Source organism: Callospermophilus lateralis, chromosome 6 (genome assembly GCF_048772815.1).
Source record: "Callospermophilus lateralis isolate mCalLat2 chromosome 6, mCalLat2.hap1, whole genome shotgun sequence".
Classification (NCBI taxonomy): Eukaryota; Metazoa; Chordata; class Mammalia; order Rodentia; family Sciuridae; genus Callospermophilus; species Callospermophilus lateralis.
In genome coordinates, this window is record NC_135310.1 from 122,441,402 (window position 1) to 122,451,217 (window position 9,816).

The window sequence follows — 9,816 nt, forward strand, 5'->3', positions numbered from 1 at the left end:
TGAGAATTTTTGCATCAAGGATATTGGCCTGAAGTTTCCTTTCCTTCATGTGTCTCTGCCTGGTTTTGGTATCAGGATGATACCACCTTTGTAGAATGAGTTTGAAAGAGTTCCTTTTTTTTCTATATCATGAAATTATTTGAGGATTATTGGTATAAATTATTTCTTGTAGGTCTTGTAGAACTCAGCTGTGAATCTGTCTGGTCCTGGAATTTTCTTGGTTAATAGGCTTTTGATGGTGTCTTCTATTTCCTTGCTTGAAATTGATCTGTATGAGAAATGCAAATCAAAACTACTCTAAGATACCATCTCACCCCAATAAGAATGGCGGCCATTTTGAAGACAAACAACAATAAGTGTTGGGGAAGATGCGGGAGGAAAAAGTACACTCATACACTGCTGGTGGGAACTGCAAATTAGTGCAGCCAATTTGGAAAGCAGTATGGAGATTCCTTGGAAAACTGGGAATGGAACCACCATTTGACCCAGCTATTCTTCTTCCTGGACTATACCCAAAGGACCTAAAAACAGCATACTACAGGGACACAGCCACATCAATGTTTATAGCAGCACATACCCAAAGGACCTAAAAACAGCATACTACATGGACACAGCCACATCAATGTTTATAGCAGCACAATTCACAATAGCTAAACTGTGTAGCCAAACTAGATGTCCTTCAGTGGAAGAATGGATTTTTTAAAAGTGGCATTTATACACATGGAATATTATTCAGCACTAAAAAAGAATAAGTTCATGGCATTTGCAGGGAAATGGATGGCATTAGAGAAGATTATGCTAAGTGAAGTTAGCCAATCCCAAAACAACAAATGCTGAATGTTTTCTCTGATATAAGGGGGGTGACTCAAAGTGGGATAGGGAGGGAGAGCATGGGTGGAAAATTACCTCTAGATAGGGAATAGGGGTGGGAGGGAAAAGGAGAGAGAAGGGGAATAGCAAGAATAGCGGAAGGAGATGGTCATCATTATACAAAATACATGTATGAAGAAATGAATTTGATGTCAACATACCTTATATACAGAGATATGATAAATTGGGTATAAGGTGTATTAAGAATTGTAATGCAAAAAAATAAGAGAGCTCATTTACAATGATATAATTTGACGTGGACATACTCTATATATAGAATTATGAAAAATTGTGCTATGAATGGATAATTATGAAAGTAATTACCTCCACTATTATCATGTATGTAAGAAATTAATAAAAAATAAAAAGAAATTGATCTGTTTAAATTGTAGGTCCTCTTGACTCCGTTTTGGTTGATAATATGCCACTGTAGTGTATCTTAAGTCCATCCACAGCTTCTCTGACTTCAGTCATTTATCAAATCTAAAAATCATACTATAAAGATAAATGAAGAAACAAAACAAAACTATTTCATTTCATGACTAAACAATTAGGGTCACTCCAGGTGAACTGGGCTGCACGAAATAATCACACAAAGACACAGAAAGACCTTTCTCTTTGAGTCTTGTGACACCTCCTCCAACCTTAGGGGTCCATGGAAAGAGAGAGAGAGTTCACATGCAGAACCCTTTTATTGGGAAGAAGCCATTCAAATGAGGCAAGAGGTCAGGTATCAGGGGCTTGAGTCTAGCTTCCTGATGTCTGCTGTCAGCAGATTGACTGACATCTAGAGAAGCCACGCCCATCTCATGAGCTGTGTAGGGATCATGGCACAGCAAGCAAATGACCAGAGCAAGGCCCTCCCAAATAGAGGGACAACGTCGGTTCAGTCCACTTTGTGGGTTCAGTGTCCATAGTTCACACACATACTGAGAAACTAATGTGACTCCATTTTTAAAAATAAATAAATAACAGCAGCTTCTGTGGTAGTAGGAGCAAATGTGATTCCATTTTGTTTTATGACTTCATCCTGTAAAACGACCATGCCAAGTAGAAGACTGGAGCAAAATGTTCTTTTCCTTTTGCTATAGAAACCTTTAAGAACACGGAACTACCTAATGGGGTATTGTTTCTGTAACTAGGGTAACGGGGCTCTGTTTCTGTAACTGGGGTGACTGGGCTAACTGTGATTGGTTAGGCTTCCCTCTGCTTGACTGCACTGTCCTGCTTCTGTAACCTGGCTTGCTTGCATTGGCTAGACCCCCCGAAAATCCCTTTTGCTTATAAGGAGTGCCCTTGCAATTGTTTGGGGCTGATCAGGGGAACAGCTTTATGTTCTGGTCAGCCGCCACCGGTGTGCTTCAATAAAGGCTTGATTCTAATATATGTGAGTGATATGGAAGTCAGTTTATGAAACCCTGGGACGAAGCTTTAACTATAACACTTCTACCTGTTCTAAGGGGTGTGACCCTTAGAAAAACCCACAGAGCACTCCTAAGCACATACCCACCCTGCTGAGTTGTTTGCTGTAAATACCAGGAGAGATCTGCAGTGCCAGGTGTCCCTGACTCAGTTAGACTAGGTGAGGAGCCATAGCAACCCCCCTAGCAACCTCCAATCAGCGTAAGACAGAGAAAATACCTGGAATGCCAAATGACCCCCAAGTAGTTTATGGTAATTGATAACATGTTGGGAAACCATGTAGTTTAGCAATACACTCCTCATGGCCTAAACCAATCAGTTCAAATGAATCCCCCTCTTATAATAACCAATCACCTCTACCCAAATTGTTCCTGCCATTGAATGTGTTAATCAATGTTAAGAGTTGTTGTTTGATTTTCCCGCGGTATGGAATGATTTGCTGTCATAGAGTATTCCCAAAAAACCTATAAAATCCCACTGAATAAAGGACCTCTGTGTCTGGAACGGTTGTGAGTCCAGGCTGGAACTTGCAATAAAGACTTCTTGTGTGATTGCATCAGATTCAGCTCCTGGAGGTCTATTAGGGTACCACGAATCTGGCATAACAATACAACCCATGGCTGGCTTGCCACATCTCCACATTCTCTTCCCTCAAGGCTAAGGGACACTTGGTTCCTATATGGCAGCTCCCAACAGGAAACCAAGCTTGATCATGGCTTCTTTCACGAGTGACTTCAGTTGACCTCAATTTTGTATTTCTGTGGAATAAAACACCCCCATATTGCCACTTCACACCATAATGAACCAATATATATCCCAAGTAGCAACAGGTAAGTTGAGAGGGAAGATAAAGCAGTGCAAAGAAACAAGCAAAATGCAGTGACAATGGTATGACCAAGAAATCCTGAGTAACGTGATTGAGCATTAATGTCATCACATTATAAATCAGATGATATAATTCTGAAGTAGACTGAGAGGGAAATGAGGGCACAATTGTGGAGTGAGGAGACAAACACTACTGCCTCCATCCTCCTCCTTCTCCTTTCCTTCCTTCTCTGTTGCTGACACTCTTTCCATCAAACTGACAAGTAATATATCTACATATAGAAAATATGTAAAATCCACAAAAAGATCAACATATTTATATTACTTTATTGTTGGATTTAAGATTTTACTAAATTGATTAATGCCTCAATTACTCTTTCTCACATGCTGTGAGCAATTCAGCACCCTCCTTTAACAGGTACTAAGTTACTATAGTTTAGGTGCTTCTATCAAAGTCCAGAAACCACATAAATCATTTGAACAAGGAAAACTTTACATAGACTATTCATGTCTGAGGTCCTGGATTTAATCCCCAGCACTGAGAAAAAAAGAAAAATAATCAACTAGTAAAAAGTGGTTAACTACCAAAAGAAGTAAAAGAAGGATCCAAAGAATGCAGAAATGGCATACATAGTACCTCTTAGATTGAGGCAGAGTAGTCAAGGAAGGAAAAATGTATGACAGGGTCCCCAATGAGACTGAGGTAAAGAATTCATTGGGGAAGATGGAACCAAGGCCCACTGGAAGGTTGAAATGGATCTGTAATTCTCCAACTCACCAGGTGTCCTCTTTCATAATACCCCCCCAACATTTCTGACACCAAATGTTTGGAATTTTCCACAGCAAGTTATTCTCCAATTCTCTGCACATATCTGGGTGTCCTATAATTCAATTAAGAAATTACCAGAGACCTCACAGGTTAAGAGGACCCCACAGTCTTAAAAGTATGTTCCCATTGCTGGGAGCCATCAGCCAAGTAGGTATGACAAATTCCTTGCCAGCTTACTCCCATGCTGTCTGGTGGAAGGACTTCTGAAAGGTGACCTTGCTCAAGGACCAGGGCAGGATCCGTGTTTAGGGTGTTCCCCCTTTAGAATAGGGCAGTTTAGCATAATAGGAGAGTAGGGTGTTTCCCCTTTAAAATAGGGCGGTTTAGTAATAGGAGATTAGGGTGTTCCTCTTTTGGAATAGGGCGTATCCTGCTGCTGAGTTCCTCTTGAGTGCTTAGGGTCAGACAGTATATTTTGGGAGACAGAAGCCCATGCGGAGTGGATTTGGGAGAGAGTGGATTAGGGCAGAGTGTGGATTTGGAAAGAGAACGTGGATTCCCCCAGAACGTGTTTGTAGACGGCCGGTGTGAGTTCGGGAATAAAGAATTGCTGTTTGAATCTACAAGCTGTGTGGAGACTCGTGATTTGTGCCCAGCAAAAGACTGCGGCATCTGGCAGATGGACGTCACACACTTGCCAGAATTTGGAAAATTAAAATATTTACATGTTACAGTTGATACTTATTCCGGATTTTTGATGGGCTCCCTTCATGCCGGAGAAAAAACTAAAGATGTTATAGCTCATTGCTTACAAAATTTTGCCACTGTGGGTGTTCCTAAACAGTTAAAAACTGATAACGGTCCTGGCTATACCTCTACCTCTTTTAAACAATTTTGCTCATCATTTGGTATTACTCATATAACAGGAATTCCATACAATCCACAGGGACAAGGCATAGTTGAAAGAGCTCATCAAACTATTAAAACGTACTTACTAAAACAAAAAGAGGGAATTGGAAAGGGGTATATATCCCCCAAAGATAAACTTAAAATAACACTTTTTACCCTAAACTTTTTAAATTTGGATTCATCAGGACTTAGTGCTGCAGAAAGGCATATGTATCCAAAAAATGTGCATAAGCCTAAAGTTCTTTGGAAAGATATTCTAACAGGACAATGGAAAGGTCCAGACCCAGTGATTGTCTGGAGTCGGGGCTCTGTTTGTGTGTTTCCACAGGGAGAACAGCAGCCGATTTGGATTCCAGAAAGACTAACTAAAGCAATTTCTACGAATCGAAAAGAAGATGATTTGACTCAAATCCATAACAGCTGATATCCAGAACTCCAGCTTGGCTATTCTTACATCTGCGACTGTGATTAACCAGGATGCTTTTTTCAATATCTATTTTATTATTGCATTTTTCCACATCATAAGGTTCTATTTTTATTTTTTGAGCTCATACAAACCTAGGTTAATGTTTTTCTGATCAGTTTTATTTTTTTTGACTATAGAGTTTTTAAACATTGCAATGGAGATTTCACCTAGGTAAAGCTACAAGGCCTTTATTATTATCTTATGTGTTGTACGTTTGTTTGCACATTTGTGTTTTGTGTTATATGTCTGTGTGTGCGTATGTCCATATTTCATATATGAGGAGCGCTCATGAAAAAATGGATCCGAATTATTTACTTTTTATTCACGTGATTTAAATGGCTTAATTTAAATTAAGTAAACAGCTGTTAAGGATTCTTTTTAAAGGTGGTTAACAGATCTGCTTGTTTACTAATTTAAATCAGGTAAACAGCTGTTAAGGATTGTCTTTTAAGTAGGTTAACAGATCTGTTTGTTTACTTTCACCTTTCCTTTTCATTATATTTAATAATTCTTTTCAGGATAATGTCTTTTTAGCATCATTGCCAGAATTCCTATCTTCATCCCAATGAATATAACTCAACAAGTATGCTCAATCAAGGAGCCAACTTACTTTGGGAGGCAACGGACTTTGGGAGGAGACGGACAGATTGATAGATTCCTCCACTTTGAACCGCTTGCAGAACTTGCCTGGACTATGTAACTACATTTAGTGCAGCTATTGTGGTAATGCTGGCATATATTTGCTGATGGTGTCACCAGTGATCTTTGCTGATGGTGTCACCAATGATGCAATTTTTCCAAAGGAACTGTCAATTGGCTTGGTGTCGTGGCATTTCTGTATCCTCCTCCCTTCTGCTAGTGATGGTCTAAATTTGGGGGCCAATGGCTATATGCTGGACTGGCAGTCAGTGACGGGTATGATCCAATTGCAATGGTGTCAACCTAAGACAGGAGGCTGACGCCTAAAGGTCAGTTACCTAAAGGTCAGTTTTCCGATGACGGGTAAGAGCCATATGTTGAATTGGACAACCTACCAGGCGCGGTCCTTAAGCCACATTAACCTCACTCCCCCACTGGCACCAAGGCCAAATTTGGGGGCCAACAGAGGTGAGGCAAAGAACCTCACCCCCCCACTGGTGCATAGACCTAATTAATCAGAAGGGGGGAGATGCTGGGAGCCATCAGCCAAGTAGGTATGACAAATTCCTTGCCAGCTTACTCCCATGCTGTCTAGTGGAAGGACTTCTGAAAGGTGACCTTGCTCAAGGACCAGGGCAGGATCCGTGTTTAGGGTGTTCCCCCTTTAGAATAGGGCAGTTTAGCATAATAGGAGAGTAGGGTGTTTCCCCTTTAAAATAGGGCGGTTTAGTAATAGGAGATTAGGGTGTTCCTCTTTTGGAATAGGGCGTATCCTGCTGCTGAGTTCCTCTTGAGTGCTTAGGGTCAGACAGTATATTTTGGGAGACAGAAGCCCATGCGGAGTGGATTTGGGAGAGAGTGGATTAGGGCAGAGTGTGGATTTGGAAAGAGAACGTGGATTCCCCCAGAACGTGTTTGTAGACGGCCGGTGTGAGTTCGGGAATAAAGAATTGCTGTTTGAATCTACAAGCTGTGTGGAGACTCGTGATTTGTGCCCAGCAAAAGACTGCGGCATCCCATGACTTCAGATGACAATCACAAGATGACTCCTCAAGTTACCCACCTGTTTCTGAGGTTCCTGTCACTGTAAGGAGGTTTAACGTAGTCTCTCCAGTGGCAAGGGAAACCTCTACTCAGACCTTTCAGACCCTTGCCCATACCTCAGAAAAGAACAAAAGGATGTCTTGGGCTTTAGCAAAGAGAGGAAGAGTATGATTAGAAAGTGAAAAGTGAATATAGGAGAATAATGTGGGTCATCTCAAGAGCAAGGAAGAGACACACCACCAGGGATTAAGGTCAGGTATTTTATAGTGTACAAAGGTAGAATATATGATCCAAGTGGATAGGACTTTCCTGGAGACTGGGAAATATTGAGTAACATGGTTTCCTGTTAGGAAATCTAGTCTGCTACTTTGTTTTCAGCTGATATTTGATCAGGTGTTTGATCTAATCAAATGTTAGCCCCTAGTTTCATGAGGTTAGTAGTGTCTTTCTTTTGAAATCTTGTTCCTGATTTGCTGAATTCCAGAAATTTTATATGGAATTGGAAACTTATAAAGTAATTTATGGGATTGGTGCATATTTACCTTTGGTCTCTTCCTTTCCCTTAAGTTTCTTTGTCCAGGTCAGGAGCAGTTCACAAATTTTTGTTCCACATCCCAACAGGCACTTTTCTCCTTTAGAAACTTTTTTTGGTAGTATCCCAAATTTCTATCTCATTCCCAAGGCCCATCCTCCACTCCCAAGATCTATTCTCAGATTGGATGATTTTCTACAGCCATTATCTAGAAGGGCTCACAAAACCAAGAGAAACAACTCTGTTTACTAACCAATGTATTATAAAATATCTTGTAGAAAATACACTGAATAGCCAGATAAACATGTACACAGAGTGAGACCCAAAAAAAGCCTCAAGCACAGGAATATCTGCCCCAGGTGGAGTTTGAGAGGCACACCACAACACATGGATGTATTGTTGTTCATCAAGTCAGAAGCTCCCTCAACGTTTTTTATGGGTATTTCATTATGTCATTAGATTTATTAAATCATTTACTGCTGGAAATTAATTAACTCGACATTCAGCTCTATTTCCTCCCCTCTTTCAACTTTCTACTCTAAATTTGTTCTTTTGGCAACCTGACCCCATCCTGAGGTGATCCAAGGGCTTTCTAAAAGTTATCTTATTAACATAAACTCAGATTGCTGAAAGGGGCTGGTTATTAATAACAACAGACTCTCCTTTTGAAGTCAGATTTAAAAATAGGTAGTTAGTGTAGTTAGGTAAATCGGTCTAATATCAAGAATGAAGGCCATATTGAGAATGGAGCCCCAGGAAAGCAGAGAGGCACTTGGGGAAATTGAAATGTTAATGTTCCCAAGGCCTAGAGCCCATTCTAAAGAAATGTTAATGAAGAAGCTTGCAGCATCCTGGGAGGTGCTAATCAAAAGCTGCCCCAGGCCCTTCCTGCCCAGATTACTCCTCTGGCCCATCTGCCCCTCACCTTCTAGGTCTTCCCACTTACATTCTATCACTGCAAGATAACAGAACAAAGGACAAAAATGTGGGAAAACTGAAAGAAGACCTTAGCTATAAAAGAGGGAAGACCTCCCCTTTCCATGGATTCCACCTCTTGGGTCCCCTTCTTCCTCCAGGAGAATATCTTTTCTGCTGCCCTTAATAAAGCTTCTACTTTCCACTCTAAACTTGCCTTGGCATGCTTCTCTAGTGTTAAACTTCAGCATTGGGGAAGTAAGGACTCCTCACCAGTAAACAGTGATAACACTTTCATCTCTATCAGGAAATTCCAAGGATTTTAGGAGCTGTTTTCAGGGATCTGGGAGAGAAACCACTTTTCAGGAACCTAGGATACAGACAAAAAATATAGATAAAGATATTAATATAGACATTTCTTACTATGTCACCAAAAGGCGAGCCTTCTGCACACCACTGAAAGGTGCATGTAAAAGGAAAAACGGTCCAGTATGGTGGCTCATGCCTGTAATCCCAGCAGTTTAGGAGGCTGAGACAGGAATATCACAAGTTCAAACCAGTCTCACAAATTAACCAGGCCCTAACAATGTAGGAAATGTAGGAAAAGACTGTCTCAAAATTTTAAAAGGGTGGAGGGAGGGGAGTTGTGTGCTGGTGTTCTAGCTCACTGGTGGAGCAAGTGTGAGGAACTGGCTTTGATCCTCAGCACCATATTAAAAAATAACTAAATAAAAGTATTGTGTCCATCCACGACTAAAGAAAAATATTTTTTAAAAAAATAGGTTGGGAATGTTTCTCAGTAAGCACAACTGGATTCAATCTCTGGTGAAGGAAAGAAGGAAGGAAGGAAGGAAGAAAGGAAGGAAGGAAGGAAGGAAGGAAGGAAAGAAAAAAACAAACAAACAAACAGAACTACCTTGCCTTGCAGTGGCCCCTCCAGTGCATTGTACCAATAGTCTCACATTGTGTCAGAATGCAAAGAAGTGTTCACAAGGTCCAGTTACAATAACACAAAGAAGACCAACATGGAGTGGATTTGGAAAAGAAATGTAATGAAATGATACTGGACTCTGTACACACCTTTGACTTTATACTTTATGTATGCATACATGTTACACCATTTTACAACCATTTGAAAAACAACAAATCTGTTGTTTATGTTCCATAAAACAACAAATCTATCATGACAAAGCCCCTGACAAATGAAGAGGTTTTCATCTGTTCCCCAACATAAGAAAAGAAGCACTCCCAGTCACTGTACACTACACTGCTATAGTATTTACTCTTCAAATTCACTCAGTCCCATTGACTATACTGTTACCTAAAGATAACAAATTGTATTCAAAATTATGAATATAATAAGAGAGAGGAAGCAAATGGTCAATACATAACAATACACACATATACACCCCAAGCAAAGAGAAA

At 40.4% G+C, this 9,816-nt stretch overlaps 1 pseudogene; it reads right to left on the reverse strand.

The window, feature by feature from the left end:
* Positions 1-2,872: 2,872 nt before the first annotated feature.
* LOC143402014 (protein cornichon homolog 4 pseudogene) lies at positions 2,873-3,320 on the reverse strand (annotated as a pseudogene).
* Positions 3,321-9,816: the final 6,496 nt, after the last annotated feature.